The sequence below is a fragment of the Diadema antillarum genome, unplaced genomic scaffold, assembly GCF_040938485.1.
Source record: "Diadema antillarum isolate AM-2024a unplaced genomic scaffold, OU_Dant_1.0 seq00000183_RagTag, whole genome shotgun sequence".
NCBI lineage: Eukaryota > Metazoa > Echinodermata > Echinoidea > Diadematoida > Diadematidae > Diadema > Diadema antillarum.
Genome location: NW_027271250.1, coordinates 1,428,833 through 1,445,248, shown reverse-complemented (window position 1 = coordinate 1,445,248; position 16,416 = coordinate 1,428,833).

Here is a 16,416-nt window from a genome sequence, read left to right as displayed (position 1 = left end):
AATCCAAAAGAGCACATTTCATGGAGTTGACTTTCTTGACTTTCTGTGACATAAAGAGACCAACTGTGCAACAGGTAATAACTTCAAAAACAGAACAAAAAAAAAACAAGAAAGAAATCACATGACAGAAGGACATCAGAGAGAACTGGAAATCTAATCGCGTTTATTGTTACATTCTATCTCTGATAACTTTGAATTTAATGAGAGATATAAATGCTCTTTCGAACACACACATACAATCATATATATGTACTTCATGTACAGCTTCAGACTAATTCAATTTCATATATTTGGGCCAAGGGCGAATCTAGCTGCTATTTCTGTCATGCTTCAAAGGGCACTCAGAGGCTGGAGGTAAAACATCTTTTTTTTTTCTATGTTCCCATCATGAGTTCCTCATTCCATGAATTCATTGTAGTATATACCGTATGTCCCCCCAAAATTACAACGGGACCCTCTGCGACAATAACTTTAAAAATAGTAAGTCAATCCAAATATAATTTCAGGGTATAAAACTATAACTTATTTCCTACATCTTACAGAAAGCCCTATCCGATTTGCTTCAGTGGTCAAAGAAAAATAAGGATCTTTGTAGAGCATGTCAGGAATCCCTTCTCTCCAAGTTCTGTCTATTGTGTTCACATATCAATATGCGATTCAACGTTGGAAGATACAGATATGCTTTTAAAACGAAGATCCACATTTCTCTATGACCACTTAACCAAATTGAACGGGGTTTCTGCAAAATATAGGTAAGATGTTCTATTTTTAGACCCTGAAATAGCATTCAGACAGGATAATCATACTCTCAATTATTAATGCTGAAATCCGACTGTATTTTTTTTTGACATATAGTACTGTACACAATAATACATGTACATGCTCCGAATAGGCTGAATGTAATCTACGAACATACACAAACACAAACATGTACACCTACACATACACAAACACGTACACAAAGTGACAAACAGAAAATTTAGTATGAGGTGATACACAGAAATATCCCAATGAGACTGCAGCTATATGTAGAACATCATGTGTTTCATATCAACACATCACTCATATCTCTTTTGTAATGTGCATCTTGAAACTTCCTGTTCAAACCTCAATATCTATTCATACTATTTGTCACAAAATGGAATGGTACCAGCAATTACGAGACAGTCACATTCCTTTGTCGATTGGATGAAAAGAAATCCCAAGAAATTCTAGGTGGATCCAGAATTATCAAATGACTATAACAGTTAGTATCTGAACAGAAGAAATCCACTCCAAAATTGACCAGTTTTGATGAATATTCAAATTCGCAAGTTGATGATGCCATGCTCTCCCAGTTTCATACTCATTTCATATACAAAAATGACAAAAATATCATATTTCAGCTGTATTAATATAAAACTTGCCTTGAAACCACCCAAAATAAAAAAGAACAAATGTTACCTCTGATATATTTTGGTATGGGACTATGCTTTTACCTGTACTAAGCTACTAAATAACAATTTTTTTTTCAGAATTTCATACATAACAAACATGACAAATTGTGAGGGCATGGAATTATCAACTCACCCATTTAAACATCTATAAGGACTGGTCAACAAACGTTTTCCAATTGTGCAATTTCAAAAATGTCAAAATGGATATTTTCCACTAGACTGGTATCAACTCAAACGAATCTCCAACACTCAAAGACATAACTTTGATATCAACTGGCATTATTTATTTCAGTTGGGGTATTATTATTGCTCTCTTGGTTCATTCAATTACTGAAGGCAAACTGGGCCTTTAAGAAAAGTACAAACAAACTTTCTGAGTCAAGACAAACAAAGAGAGAAAGAGAGAGAGAGAGAGAGAGCCAAGGGATAGAGAGAGACAGATGGAGAACACCAAGGTAAGGGGACAAAGGAAAGGAGCAAGTGGATAGAAAAACTTCCCAAGTTAGACCCCCTCACCTTCCCTCCCCCATTGCCCCTTACCCTTGAGCATCCCCTCCCTCAACCCTCAACAACTATGAGCTGAGGGAGAGCACAGTGACATCACAGGCAAACTTTGCTGGCTGACTTACATCATCGCCCGTCAGCACGGCGCACCGGAGCGAGCGGAGTTGCCCCTCAGTCTGGGAGATGACTCACCCCTTCACGCTGGACTCCCTGTGACAGATGAGACAGGTGATTTCCCCACCCTTCGCAGGAAGTATCGGACTCTGCTATACATTTCATTTCGTGGGGGGAGGGAGGGGCCGGGCAACACTTGCATTTTAAGGACAGGATATCGTGACTCCAAAGTTTGGAAACTGCACCTTTAAACCACTGTACTCTTCGCCGTTTCTGTTGCAAACTCTTTATGATTATCAAAAAAAGACCAGGGCCCTGTTGCATAAAAACCCTTACCGCTGGACTTACCGCTCCTTCCTAGCGGTAAGTCTTCAAAGTAGCGGTAAATTTTATAATCCTTGATGCTGATTGGCTGTAACGCCTAATTTTGACGGTAGTTACCATTGAAATTCAATGGTAAGTTTTATGCAACGGGCCCCAGGTACTAAGAGTTCTTGCACATTTAGACAACACACAGATGTTTCACAATCTTTTCTTAAATATGCTCAAAGAGATATTCTTGCTCAAATGCCATGAAAGAAGACTTCATTTTACCTAAAGATGGAGACCCAAAGCAATAGATTATACACAGCTATCATAAGATATACAATATTCAAAACTGATCAGTATCTAAAACTTTCTGATCAATTAGAATGCAGGATGAACAATGTAATGTCAATTAACCCACTGAGGACGAGTCCCGTGTTGTAGCAAAGTCAGCCCGTCCTCAACAAGTTAAAACCAGTTGCTCTTGGCAACACACTTAATCCCTGCAAGATGATAGGTAGGACCAGCTGTTGCATTTCATTTTACCACCTAGAGGAAAATACAGTGTATGCTATCATAATGGTACATTGTAAATGGATTCAATATTATTGCTATCATGCTTATCTTATCTATTAGAGTTGACTGTGGGTACATACAGTACTTTGTATGTAGAGTTTCAATGCAAAACAGAAAATGCCATTTTCAAAGTTTTTAAAGTAAGGTTATAATCACATTAAGGAAAATCTTGTCAATGATTCTGCACTCATTACAAAACAAGAAATATATTTGAAAATATTATATTTCTTTTTCATACGCTACAAGAAGAAGAAGAAAAAAAAGAAGGATCATTGACAGTATCACATTTTCTCATTTTCTGTTTTCAAGCAGATTCAATTGCAAATATCTCAAGTTTATAAAAATAGATATAAAGGTTTTCGCATTTAAACTCTTCACTTATTTGTACATTGGAAGAATGCATAAACTATATTTTAAAAGAAGAAATACATTGATTGTAACTTTTGAATAATGTCTACTATTATACTATTTTTTTTTATTAAAACCTTCCAGAAGATGATTTCAAAATTGAAATTAACCAAACTAGAATCTACACGAAAGTTATGACTCATAACAAAAATCAGCCCTAGGATTTCTCTTCTCGTCAAGCATCAAATTACCTCATCTCTTTCTTCTCACATTTCCTTTTTCCCTTTCCTCACGTCTTTCTCCCTGTTTTAAGTTCTCATTTAGCTATTTTTCTGATTAGTCATAACTTCATATCACTTCAATATAAGAGACATTCACTTTGAAAATAGCAAAGTGTAACATGAAAGAAAAGTTGTTACACTGCTGTGAAAGTTGCTATGTGACTGTGAAACAAAAACAAAAAACATACCTGAATCATTGGTTTAAAAAAAATGATAATAATAAAAAATAAAAGGTTGGATTGCAACCTTTTTTTTTTCTATCTTCACATGGAAGTTTGCTGTGACAATTTGTAGTGTGAATCCTCCTGGCATACAACTTGTAGTGTTTGTCACATGACTACCAATCCATACTCACATTACTCCCTGCAACCAGATATAAAATGTACAGCAAGCTATACAGCCAGGGTATCTGTGCAGTATACTGCAAAGCAAGTTGCACATGCACACTGAGGAGGCATAAAGTTTATGCTATTTCTTTAAAGTGCCATATCATTTTGTTACAGTGTGAAAGGAAAGGTCAAACATTGCAAATTTCTACTTTTGATATCAACTCTTGAAAAATTTCCCATGTTAGAGCGGGTCTTGGGTTGTGCTGACTAATTTGATATAGAGAAGGTAAGAAATTTATAAAGCAGTGAAGAAACACAGATTAAAAAATGAAACTTGCTGATAGGGTACAAAGTTATTACAACATTACTTAGAGAATATCCCTTCAATAAACTTTATATATTTGTGTTAAATAAAATGCTGTGTCTGACCTGGAAAACTTGCATGACCTGGAAATCATACATGACCATTATATTTTAGGTACGACTTCAAAGAGGGAAGAAAAAGAGAAAACACTGTCAAGGAAAATTTTACACAAATGACATTTGGTGCAAGGGGAAAAAAAAAGGAGAAGTAAGCCTTGTGTTCGTTCATGATTTTGTGGATTAAAAACTTTACCTGTTATCGAGGCAAAAACTATTTGTGTCTAGCATTCATTCAATGATCTCCTTGTTAGAATGTGAATTAGATCACTATTAAAATAGAGTGAGTTTTAACTACAATTACAAGTGACATACAGTACACATGGATAGACAGTCAGCTTGCAATTCTAACATCCTAGGCCCGAGTTCACAAAGGTAGTCTAATTTCAGCCCATGGAATATGAAAATTCTGCCTGTGTAAATGTGCATAAGATATCCCATATGCCAACTGACATGTAATAATGGATGCAAGCTGATATGTGCATGTGAAAGGTATGCCTATTTTGCACTTGTTTTGGTCCATGGAGTAGATTTAAGCCATAGATTTTATTTAGACTAATTTGTGAATTCGGGCCTACATTTTCTTGTTGTAGACTGACTTGTTGAACAAATTACGATTTGTATGCAGGACAACCAGTCCCACAAAGTACAGAAATGAAGTTCTTGCCCATTCAGTCTTAGCTAAACTTTTCAAACGGTTTTTGTCAAGCTCCACCCCTCATAGCTCCTCCTCCTCCTCTTCCTCCTCTTTCTCCTCCTCCCCCTCCTCCCCCTCCTCCTCCTCCTCCTCTTCCTCCCCCTCCTCCTCCTCCTCTGCCTCTGCCTCCTCCTCCTCCTCCTCCTCCTGCCTCTGCCTCCTCCTCCTCCTCCTCCTCCTCCTCCCCCTCCTTCTCCTCCTCCTCCTCCTCCTCCCCCTCCCCCCCTCCTCCTCCTCCTCCCCCTCTTCCTCCTCCTCCTCCCCCTCTTCCTCATCCTCCCCCTCCCCCTTCTCTTCTCCTCCTAGGCAAGCTTAAAGGGCAAAATGAACAGAGAGAGAGGTGAAGTCATCAATCAATACTATCCTGCAAAGAAATGAATAAAAACTTAATCAGTCTAGAAGGCGGGGTGGGAAAGGGGGAGGGGGGCTGGTGGGGAGCAGAGGGGGTTAAAGATGGCAGGGCTTCTAAATTACCAATGAATGAGGCAACAGTCCTTCCCCCCTTGGCAATGTGTGCACATGTACGGATATCCTATACAGCGGAAGTGCTGCTTATTAACATGTGGTGCCAGACATTCATGTGGGAGCTGTACATTACATGCTGGGTTTTTTTCCCCTCTTACTTTTTCTTTCTCTCTCTCTTTTTTTTTTTAAGAAGAAAGAGTAAGGCTGCCAATGCAAAGAAGGTGGGGGGGGGGAAGGGAGGATAACTCCATGTCAAACTGTTGTCTTTCAGGACATTCTGCATTCTGCACTCCCCATTTTTCAAAAGCAGAAAAGTTTTTATCTATGCAAAGTATATTTGCCTTGGGGAAAAATGCCACATCAGTATCATTAATGAAAAGAAAGGAGGGTACTTAGTATATGGAGTAGGTGATGGGGGAGGGGGGTAGAGGTATGGAATGAAATTATTATTCATAATTATGTTACTGGGTATGCCTGGTCCTGTATGACATTACCAAATCAAACAGAGATCTGGAGTAGACGGTTGATTACAAGACACATCATACGTCTCTAGCTGCAATCCATGTGACATTCAAAGCGTTTAAAGGGAGGGAGAGGAGGCGGAGGAGGAGGTACAAATGAGTGAAGGGAATGGGGGGAGTTGGTTTTCATGAAGGGGGCCCCCCATCGGCAGATCCCAGCCCGGAAATCGGAGACTTCCTCGTTATTGACCCCAGACGAGGCAGGCTCGTTAGCACACAATTCGCTGTCACCACTGGAGTACGCGCAGTTGTCTCAGCATTTAGACCCCTTTCTCACATAATAAAATATATACTTTTCAATGTGACAATTTCAATCCACACAAGTCCAAAGACTTGGGTGGTTGTTTTGGGGTTTTTTTTTCTCTCTCTCTCATTGTGGATGTGTCTAGTACGTACAGCACATCTTCAGCTTGGTCTTCTCAATTAATCAGTGACAGCACTTGCATATAAATGTGTGTTGTCTCCATGATGGTTTAATGAATGCTAGAAAAAAGTGAACTCATCAATTTGATGAATGGATGAAATTTACTCTACTCAAAAGGAAATAAAAATCAACATCTATCAAATCATTTACTACAACAAAAAATTATGAGGTCATACTTACACAGAGGCCGACTTCTATACAGTTAAAGAGAGTGATTTGAGTATGTATCTTTCATATGCACATTAGACTAGCCATTTGACTCAGCTGATAGCAACTGAAAATCATCATTTTCCAGTGTATCAAAGTGAATGATATATCAATGCCATTTCCCACAAAATACTCTTCAGGCACATATCAGCAACAATGCATCAATAATGTCAAGACAGGTCATCATGTAACTGTCTGTCTAAAATCATCATCATTATTTTCAAAAGAATCTATGTTGTTGTTGTTGTTGTTGTTTTAAAGAAAGAAGAGAAAGAGAGAAAAATTGGGGCCCTATACATCAAATGATTTGCCCCAAAAGAGTCTAATGATTGCTGATTTATTTGAAGCTTTACAAGACCAGCAGAATACTATACAAATGCATTCATCCATCTAGCTATATGTATGTATGTTGCTGTTTCCAGAATGCAAGAAATAGTAATCCATGACAATCTTGATGTTTTGAATAAAAAAACTGTCTGCTTATCCAAGACTACTCTCCATGGATGTCTAAAAGAATGAACGCAAACTCCGTTTTTACAAAAGGGAGTAAAAGACTAACCTGATTAGCAGAATTTCAGTGTCATCATCACCACAACTGTCATTCCTTTGCCGGGGTCGCTATTCCCCTCGTTTCCTCCTCGTGCAATTTCTGCGAAAAAATTTGGCACTGCCCAGCTTGTGCAAATTGTCAAGTTGGCTCAAGTTGGGCTTGTCCCCTTTTTAAACCCCAACTTTTACCACAGATGGTTGGTGATCTTCACCATTAGGCTAGTAACCCTTCCCAATCTTGATCTCAAGAGTTTGAACTCCCCTTTCCCACAACATGCACAAAATCCTTTGAACTTTGCAATTTTACACATATGACTACAAAATTATCTGATAATACCAATCTAAATATATTTTCACACTCGATAAAGACACCAATGGATGTTCGTATTCTTCATCAATTACCTTGAATGCTCTGGAAATTTTGCCAAACATCAAAGGAGCATACATAAAGTAATGTACAAAATTGGTAAAAGCAAAGAGCAAACCCTACTGAGAATCATACTGCCCTGTCATATCTAGAAAACATTAGAAACATCCGACGCATGACTGCACGTCGTATCCTGGGGCACTCACGTGATGTGCAAGCTACGTTTCCTCTCTTACAGTGTCTATGAACGTATCTGATTCACTGATAAGCAAGAACAGAATGTTAAACGCTATCAAGCACACAGCACAAGGCAGAATATAAACTCCATTGACGTGGTCATCAACTGATATTTCTTGTTATAACAGGCAGATAGTTTCTTCTTCATCTTCTTCTTTGAGAAAGGTGTGATAGCTAAATATTCATTACATAAGAGATCAACTGAATCAATTGCTCTCAAACCAAGTATGATTTCTCCTTCAACACATCCAAAGATTTTAGACCAAGTCGTATGCTTGTAATAGTGTATTTGAAATGCATTTCTATTCCCTTCTAAAGTTACCAAAGTTTAGACACTGGAGATAGTCTTCTCACTAAAGCAAAATCTTTAACAAGACATTCGATATCTAGAGGCTGTCACAAATTCATGGGCTACTACTCTAACACACAATATTGGTATACAGCATGCAAGAGTACGTGAGAATCTGTATGCACCACGGCCTGAAGTAATCACAAGGTTAAGGTAAGCTCCAACTCCTCAATCATGTCTGGGAAGTCAAACCATTCAAACACATGCACAGATCAATCTTGATGGCTATATTCATATACACACACACACACACACACACACACACACACACACACACATACACACACACAAATAAATAAATAAATAAATAAACAAACAAACAAAAAATAAATGGCTTTTGAAAACTGATCATTTGCAATGCAATGCAAAGGCCATCACTTCATGTGTGGGTATAACAAAAAAATATATATATATAGTGTTAACAATCTTCATCTCCATTGCAATGGGAAAATCAGTCCAGCTTGATTTTTTTTTTTCAAATATCATGATAATTTGCCCTGTGTGGTGTGTGTAAATGGCACTCGGAGACTTTGTCAATTTTTTTTTTTTAAATTCCATAATGCAACTCACCACAGTAGGTCCCCACACTCGGATCCCCAGGGTCATGTTCCAGTCACAATTGATTTTTTTTTTTTTTTAACTCTCCTTATCATTTGCCCCGTGCAGTATGTGTGAAGGGTGGCAAATAGAATCAATTTGTGCATCATGATGCAAAAACCAATAACTCCGGAGTGTGAATGTAGTGATTTGAAAAAAAAAAAACCTTAGAGGCCTCAAACTGGCCAAGAAGTGATTTGGCAAATGCATTTTAAATAAATATGATTGATGTTTACTTTCAGACTTACACAAAAATCAAAAAGCTTGATTAGCATGAAATTGTATTTTTTCCTTATTTACTCAAAAGCCATACATTTTGTTTTTCCTGAGGCCACCGTTTGAATTGAGCAACTGCTTTTGATGATGGTCTCAAATATTTTCTAATTATCATTTCCAAGATATTAATGGAATGATTACATGGAAATTTTGCAACGTTATTTGTACAGCATAGAATTATATTGCTTTATTATTTCATTAAATCAGATTGTATTGCATACGTTGTATTCACTTATGTTTCAGCATATGCTATGTTAGTGAAGTAGTATTCTTATGTATGATTTTGCTTGTGCTTGGAAAAAAAGCAGAAATAAAACAATAAACCAAGCCAAATAAGTATGAATATGTGGAAACCCTAAATGTCTCAGAAACGGTTCCATGACATTTGTTCCTGCGAAAGTTGCTCCATGAAATATCTGCACACTACGCCAGACGTAAATTGTACCCACAAACATAACTCTAACCCTAATCCTAATCCACTAATCAAACTAAACCTAAAACCCTATCACAACCCTAAGAGTGATTGATAAGAACTCCAAAAAAAGCCACACCTCCTCTCCCCACTCTGAAATTCAGAACGCAGAATCTACAAAGCTTTCCTCGGCCATGTGTAAAGACAATGACTCTAATTGTAATTGCAATCATAATTGTAAGTCAGCATTGCAATTATGTTTCTCGACCGATGTGAAAGTGGCCAACTACTAACTTCTGCTTTACAAGCATCATACTAAGTCTCCATTTCCCCCTTGTCAGTGGTCTCATTTTCCAGCATTAGTAACACTATCCCTTGGCCTTCACTGAAGATCATTCTCAAGCTTTGTGTCTTGCATGACGTGTGTATGTTGTCACCCATCTCTCTCTTTTCTGTCTCGATCTCTTATTCCTAGAACTCTGTGAAACTTAATCGCCGAGTACTTCCACTATCAGGTTCACATGATGGTCGAAGCTATACAATGTACACGGGCAAAGGATGGGGGTTGACCCTTTATCAGTTGCTCAGATTTCAAGTAGAAGTCACAGGGGAGCAAAATACCATGTCACCTACTTTAACTTAGAGGACCTCATTATCACAATGCAAGTATCATTCTAAAGCAAATTAAAAACATATTTAAGTTTTATGATAAAATTGGCTTATTTGCTTGGAAATATGGAATGTATCTGTCACAGTAAAAGATTTTTGTAAATTTCCAATAGAACAATATTGGAAAAAACAAACTCCTCGAAGTTTACAGTAACTTGTTGAAGCTGAGGCCAGAATGCAACAAACAGAGTTTGCTTTGTGTTTTTTTAATCAAGTTACATTTTTGTGTGTGTGTGTGTCTACACACAAGAATGAATGGGCTTTGCATTGCGTAGCAAAAATCAATTTTCAAAAAAGAAAAATTAATATCCAATGTGTGTGCATATGGGACTATTGTGGCATACCCATCCATGGATGAATGTTACCAGCAGGATTGGAAACCAAGATCCATTTTACAAATCCACAGTCTTATCCACTATACCATTGTGCTCTCATCAAATATTAAATGTGATGGTCCTACAAGTAACTTTCTCACTATCAATCTGAGCTTGCTGGTCTACTACACTTTTACTTTTCTTGGCGGACTCTTATTCATTATCAGCTATTTCTCTTTCTGATGACAGTGTAAACAAGAAGAAAACAGCAGTAACATCATATAACAAAAATATATATAATATCAATCCTGACCGGAATGTTCATGGTGTTTTATTGTGAAGTATAGGCAGTACATCTAGGTAGATCCTGATGAAGGCCATGACAGACCAAATGCTTGATAAAAGGGAAAAGCATAAATGCATGAAAAAAGACAGATGACCAGTGGAAAAAAAAGACAGATGACCAGTGAAAAAAAAAAAAAAAAAAAAAACACAGGCTACAAAGTGAAGAAAGACCAAAAGTGTCCAGCAGGATGTTCCAGGAGAGAGAGAGAGAGAGAGAGGGAGGGGGGGGGGGGGGGGAAGCAGGTCATTTCACTATGGGTCAGAGCTGTCACCATCTTGCAGATTCCCATACCCCAGTCAATGTCTTTCCATCCTCCTTTCCCCCCCCCCCCCCCCCATTCCTTGCTGGTAAATGTGGCTACTTTAACCCGTTGAGGATGAGTCCCGAGTATACTCAGGCAAGTGTCTACGGGGAAATGTGTGTTTTAGCAAAATCAGCCCGTCCTTAACAGGTTAAACTAATAAACAAGTTTGAAATACAAGAAATCATTTGAGAAGCTTGAGCAAACTTTGTTTTCTAGGTAGTAGATTCTGGTCGCATGTCTGGGACTGCACAGCTGAGCTCTTTTAAACTGGAAACGTTGTCAAACAGTACCTTAATTTCTGACAAGAGTTACGCGAACCTACATTTTATGAGAAAACGCAAGAATTAGGAAGAACAGATACTTCCTATTCATTGGCAATTTACATTCAAATAATGTTTGAGATTACAAGGCCCAGTGTGGACTAATCCCTATTGTATTACAGAACTTTGTGAATCCATGGCATCATTACTCCTGAGTGGGTGTGTGTGACTGACACTGCGGTCAAGTTTTAGGGAGAAACAACTGAGTGACAATAAAACAGAGCAGTAAGTTATAGCAAGGTATAATGATCGAGGGACTGACCCCCTATTCAGACGCGAGCCAGCTTATACCAAAACTCGATAAAGAAATGACGTATAAAGAATCATCGTACAGCCGATAGACCGTTCAGACGGTGATTTCGACCATTGCGGAAAAACGTCGTATAGATGTGCAGTTTCTCACTGCGCATGTTGTTATGGTCATGGGTGACAGGTACAAGGTCACCTTTCGTGCTCACTCCCATTAAGCCCCGCCCAGTTATACCGTTCTATGGTCGCCATACGTTCAGACGCACAATGCACACGATGGAATGCTGATTCGTTATCAAGTTCTAGTTCGAAACGATGCTCTGACCGTCGTTTCGCTATACATCGTTTCGTTATACGTCGTTTCGTTAGTCAGCATTCAGACGTATAAATTCATCGTATAGCTATACCGTTTTGGTATAGCTATTCCGTTCTAGTATAAATTTTTTGCGTCTGAATGCCCTGTGAGAGCAAGTTTATGTCAAGACCTTGCTTTGAGTGGAAACAGTACAATATAAAGAGCTACATGTGTATGGCTAGGAATGCCATGTTTCAGTATTTTAATCTACGACATTTTATGATCCTCGGCATTTCTCAACATTCCATTATATTCCTCACTTTCCTAACAATTTGCTAAGTTGATCTATTAACCTACGCAGACCCATGGCATGCAGTGTGTAGCATCAGGGAGGTTCTCTCTCACCTCCCTGGTAGCATGCAGCACACAGCCCAAGTATTGAACTACACTTAACACATATGTCAGCTGTAATAACAACATACAGTGTATACTCTGTGTACATTCATCTTGATTCCTTTCTTCACCAAACTGTTGCAATCCTGTACACTGCTTACCTTTTTCCTTCTGGCATTACATTACACTTTTAATCATCTTAAAAACATAGCAGGCAACACTGATCCTCATGATGTATTACAAAATAAAGCAATGATACACCTGCATATAGGAAATATACTATCATGCGAATATCCTTCCATGCAGCAAAAATAACGAAGGTACAGAAAGTTGCTGCTCTTTCATACAGAAATTGCCCTATTTCCCTGCCTTCTCCACAGCAGTGGCATAGGATGTAGTCTGAGACTAGCTGGGGGAAATCTCAGGTTTCCATCGCTGTCTGTCACTCTTAATAGGGATCCAAGGTCAAACCACAGACTCACACCAGACAGACCTCAAGTGACCTTTGACCTTACTGAGGTCACGGCTGCAGCATTGAAGCAGGGTGTGTGCCTGACCAGTTAATGGGCTTGAATGATAGATTAAGATCTGAATCTGAGCAAATTGTCAGGAGGCACATTCCAGACTCACATGAATATTATTCTTTCAAAGCTGTGCTCACCTACCTGTAGAGGAAGTAGTCTTTTATTTCAGACACATCTACTGTGTTAATACCAGTTGCAATCATACACTATTAACCCATTGCTGACGGACTGATTTTGCTACAACACGCATTTAGACACCTGCCCGAGTATACTCGGGACTCGTCCTCAACGAGTTAAGTAGCCTGGTTCATTCATTACCAACAAGAAAAAGTTAAACAATCATGAATTGTTGAAATCACTGATTAAAACAAGAGTCCAACATCGTATGCATCTATCGTCTTTTCAGTGAAAGTATCTGGCAACAAAATGATCAGTCACTACACTAAATGTTTCTAGGGAATGATGAGGGGTAAGGGGAAGACCAGATGTAGGCAGGATTGGGGAGGATTACAGGGGGATTAGGTTATCTGGTGGATAATGCAGTCACATTAGATTCATAGGGGCTTTATCTAGTACTTCTCTCACAACCTAACAAGTGCAGCATGACAAGATCATACATCCCTTTTATGTACCACAGCTTCAAATTGGGATTGATATAAAAAAAAAAAAAAAAATGGCAAATAGTCCAGGGCCCTGTTGCATAAAGAGATGCAACCAAATGTAAGTCAGAAAATCAAACATAAGTCAGGTGTCAGCCAATCAGAATTGAGCATTCAGAGACTTATGTTTGATTTTCTGACTTATGTTTGATCCTGACTTTTATGCAACAGGGCCCAAGCTTCACTAAAATCATGCTTGAGAAGCAACGCACCTGCTATGAACTCTTTGTAACAGCTCATTTTTATTCAGTGTACAAACAATATTTATAAAAGAAATGACTTCATGTCTTCCTGGTATTCTATAAATCTATGTGTATTTGCTTCCAATGAAGCTTTGCATGTTGAAAGTTTATAAATATAAATGATTCCTAAAGTGATAGCATCCACTCAATCAAATCAAAGTTCAGCAGTAGTTTGTGTGGTCAGGATCTGAAAGAGTGAAATTATCCCACATCTTCTTTGTGCCATTATTAACATACAACTATTGTATCTGGGGGATAATCTCTTAATTCAACATAAACGGATATGTGGTGAAATGAATTTGGCAGTGCATGTTAACAAAGGTCGTGCAGAATCTGTTACATGGACATGGAACACCATACCATGCACACACACACACACACACACAAGTGAAATAAAGTTGACACTATTTTCTTAGGAAATGGATAAAAGGGAATACTACTTTGACTGGACAATATCACAGTACATTATTTTCACTGCTTAAATAGGATGGGATGTTAATTAGAAATGACTTATCTGTTATTCAGACAAACTTAAAGTTGTGTGATCATATATTACTTAACCAAAAAAGAAGATAATTCAATGAATGTTCAAACAAAATGTGGCCATGGGTATCAAAATAAGAAAATACTACAAAACATATTTTCTCTTTCATGAGATGATGAGAGAAGTCTGATGTACGGCAAGTGTGCAAGTTAGTAAGGAAATTGCTGGAAGGCCAACTGTACACTAACCATTGAATTACTGCAATAAATAAAATCTAATTACTGTCATTCAACTTTCTTTTATTTGTGTTGATACTCTTTGGCACACAAACAGTAACCAGTATAATATTTTGACTCTGTTTCACTACAATCTCTTCACATAAAGATTTAATCATTTAGCCACTACAGATAAAGTCTCTTTTTTCCCCATGCATGTGTGAAATGGCAGATGAATAACTCCATCCCCATAAGGGAATATAGAATTTGTTTATAATTATGCCAGCATGGAGTAAGTCTGGACTTGAAACCATATTTAGGTTAAGATCACAGTTTGAATCAGAGCAATTCATCACACCATCACCCATGTTCCTGTGGGAGTTTGATATCATACCTTGATTTAATCACAAGTCTAGACCAATAACACCACTACATTTACACACTCAAAAACATAGTTTCCATACTGTGTACACCTGCAGATACTGTTGATTTTTACTCTTGAGTGCGCATATACAGTATCAACAAGAAATGTGTGAAATTGCGCTGAAATAACACCATTTCAGTTGGGGAAAAATGAAGATGCCAAATATCAGCCAAAAAGGTACACTGTATCCGACTGTGGTTGCTACGGTAGTGTAACATTTCATAATCGATGATCATCAATACACAACATATCACAACACAGTGCTCAGTATCCATTATCTTATCTGCATGAGAGGGGATCACATGCAGCTTGTTGGGACGTATGATTGCTAGGGCATGATCGATCATCTTGAAACGTTCTACCTATGCACTACTGAATGGGGAGGGCTCTTCAAGAATAAAAGTCATATTAATATGCGTACAATCAAAATTGTTTATCTCTTTCAATCTCATGATACTCCAAGATAATTTATTATCCTGGCAAATCCCAGGAAAGGATATCATTGAATATATTTATGAGTTGAATAATTGTATAAAAGTGATATACAGTTGTATATATTGATAGATTTTGTATAGTTCTAAATGTTGAGTTAATGTATTATGTTGTTATGGTGCATATGTTATTGTATGTTACTATGAGTTAGTCTCATTCGCATTTTGTGGTATGTCTGTGGTGTACCTGTGATATATTCAATTTTTTTTTTTTTTTTTTTGGTGATATTCAATGTACAAAGAATTTCCAGAGTGGACAATACAGTAATCAATCAATCAATCAATCAATCAATCAATCAATTACCCACACATTAAAGTTGTTTGCTTTACCCTTTTGATGTATCGAAACAAATTCCAAATGGTCTAAGATGAATGTTGAGCCCTTCTGAGAACTACATGTATGGCCTTTAATCTTAAGGGCTTTTTACACTTGTAAAATTTTGCTTAGCCCCGGACCAACGGTGGGGCTAAGGGGGGGCCTTAGCCCCACCGTTGGTACGGGACTATCCTTAGCCCACTTTCTGTTTACACTCGTTTTTGCCAAAGTGGGCTAGCCCCACCGATAGTACGGTACTATCTGGCCCTGCAAAATAGCAGGGGTTAGCACCGCAATTGCGGTGCTAGCACCGCAATTGCGGTGCCAAGCAAGTGAGTGTAAACAGAACGAAAAAATAATCCTGGGCTAAGCGACGGAGACGAAGTCCGACCCTCACTGACCAATCAGAAACGAGGTAATCAAGTGCTGCCGGTGCGTGCGTGTACGTGTACAGTACACAGCGTAATTATGAATATTCATGTGGTTTGGAAAGTCCGGGGCTAAGAAATACGAGTGTAAAAAGGTCAATTTTCTCCTTAGCCCCGGACAAGAGATAGTACGGGACTAATTGGCAAGTGTAAAAAGCTGAAAAATTGGTACGGGACTAACGATAGTCCTGGGTCAGAGAAAGTCCGGGGTTAAGAAACACAAGTGTAAAAAGCCCTTTACACATTACATTCCCTCGTACCTATATGTGAATTTTTCCCCTGGTCTACACCTGCCCCTTTAAACTGAAATCCATATGGGCAAGCAGAA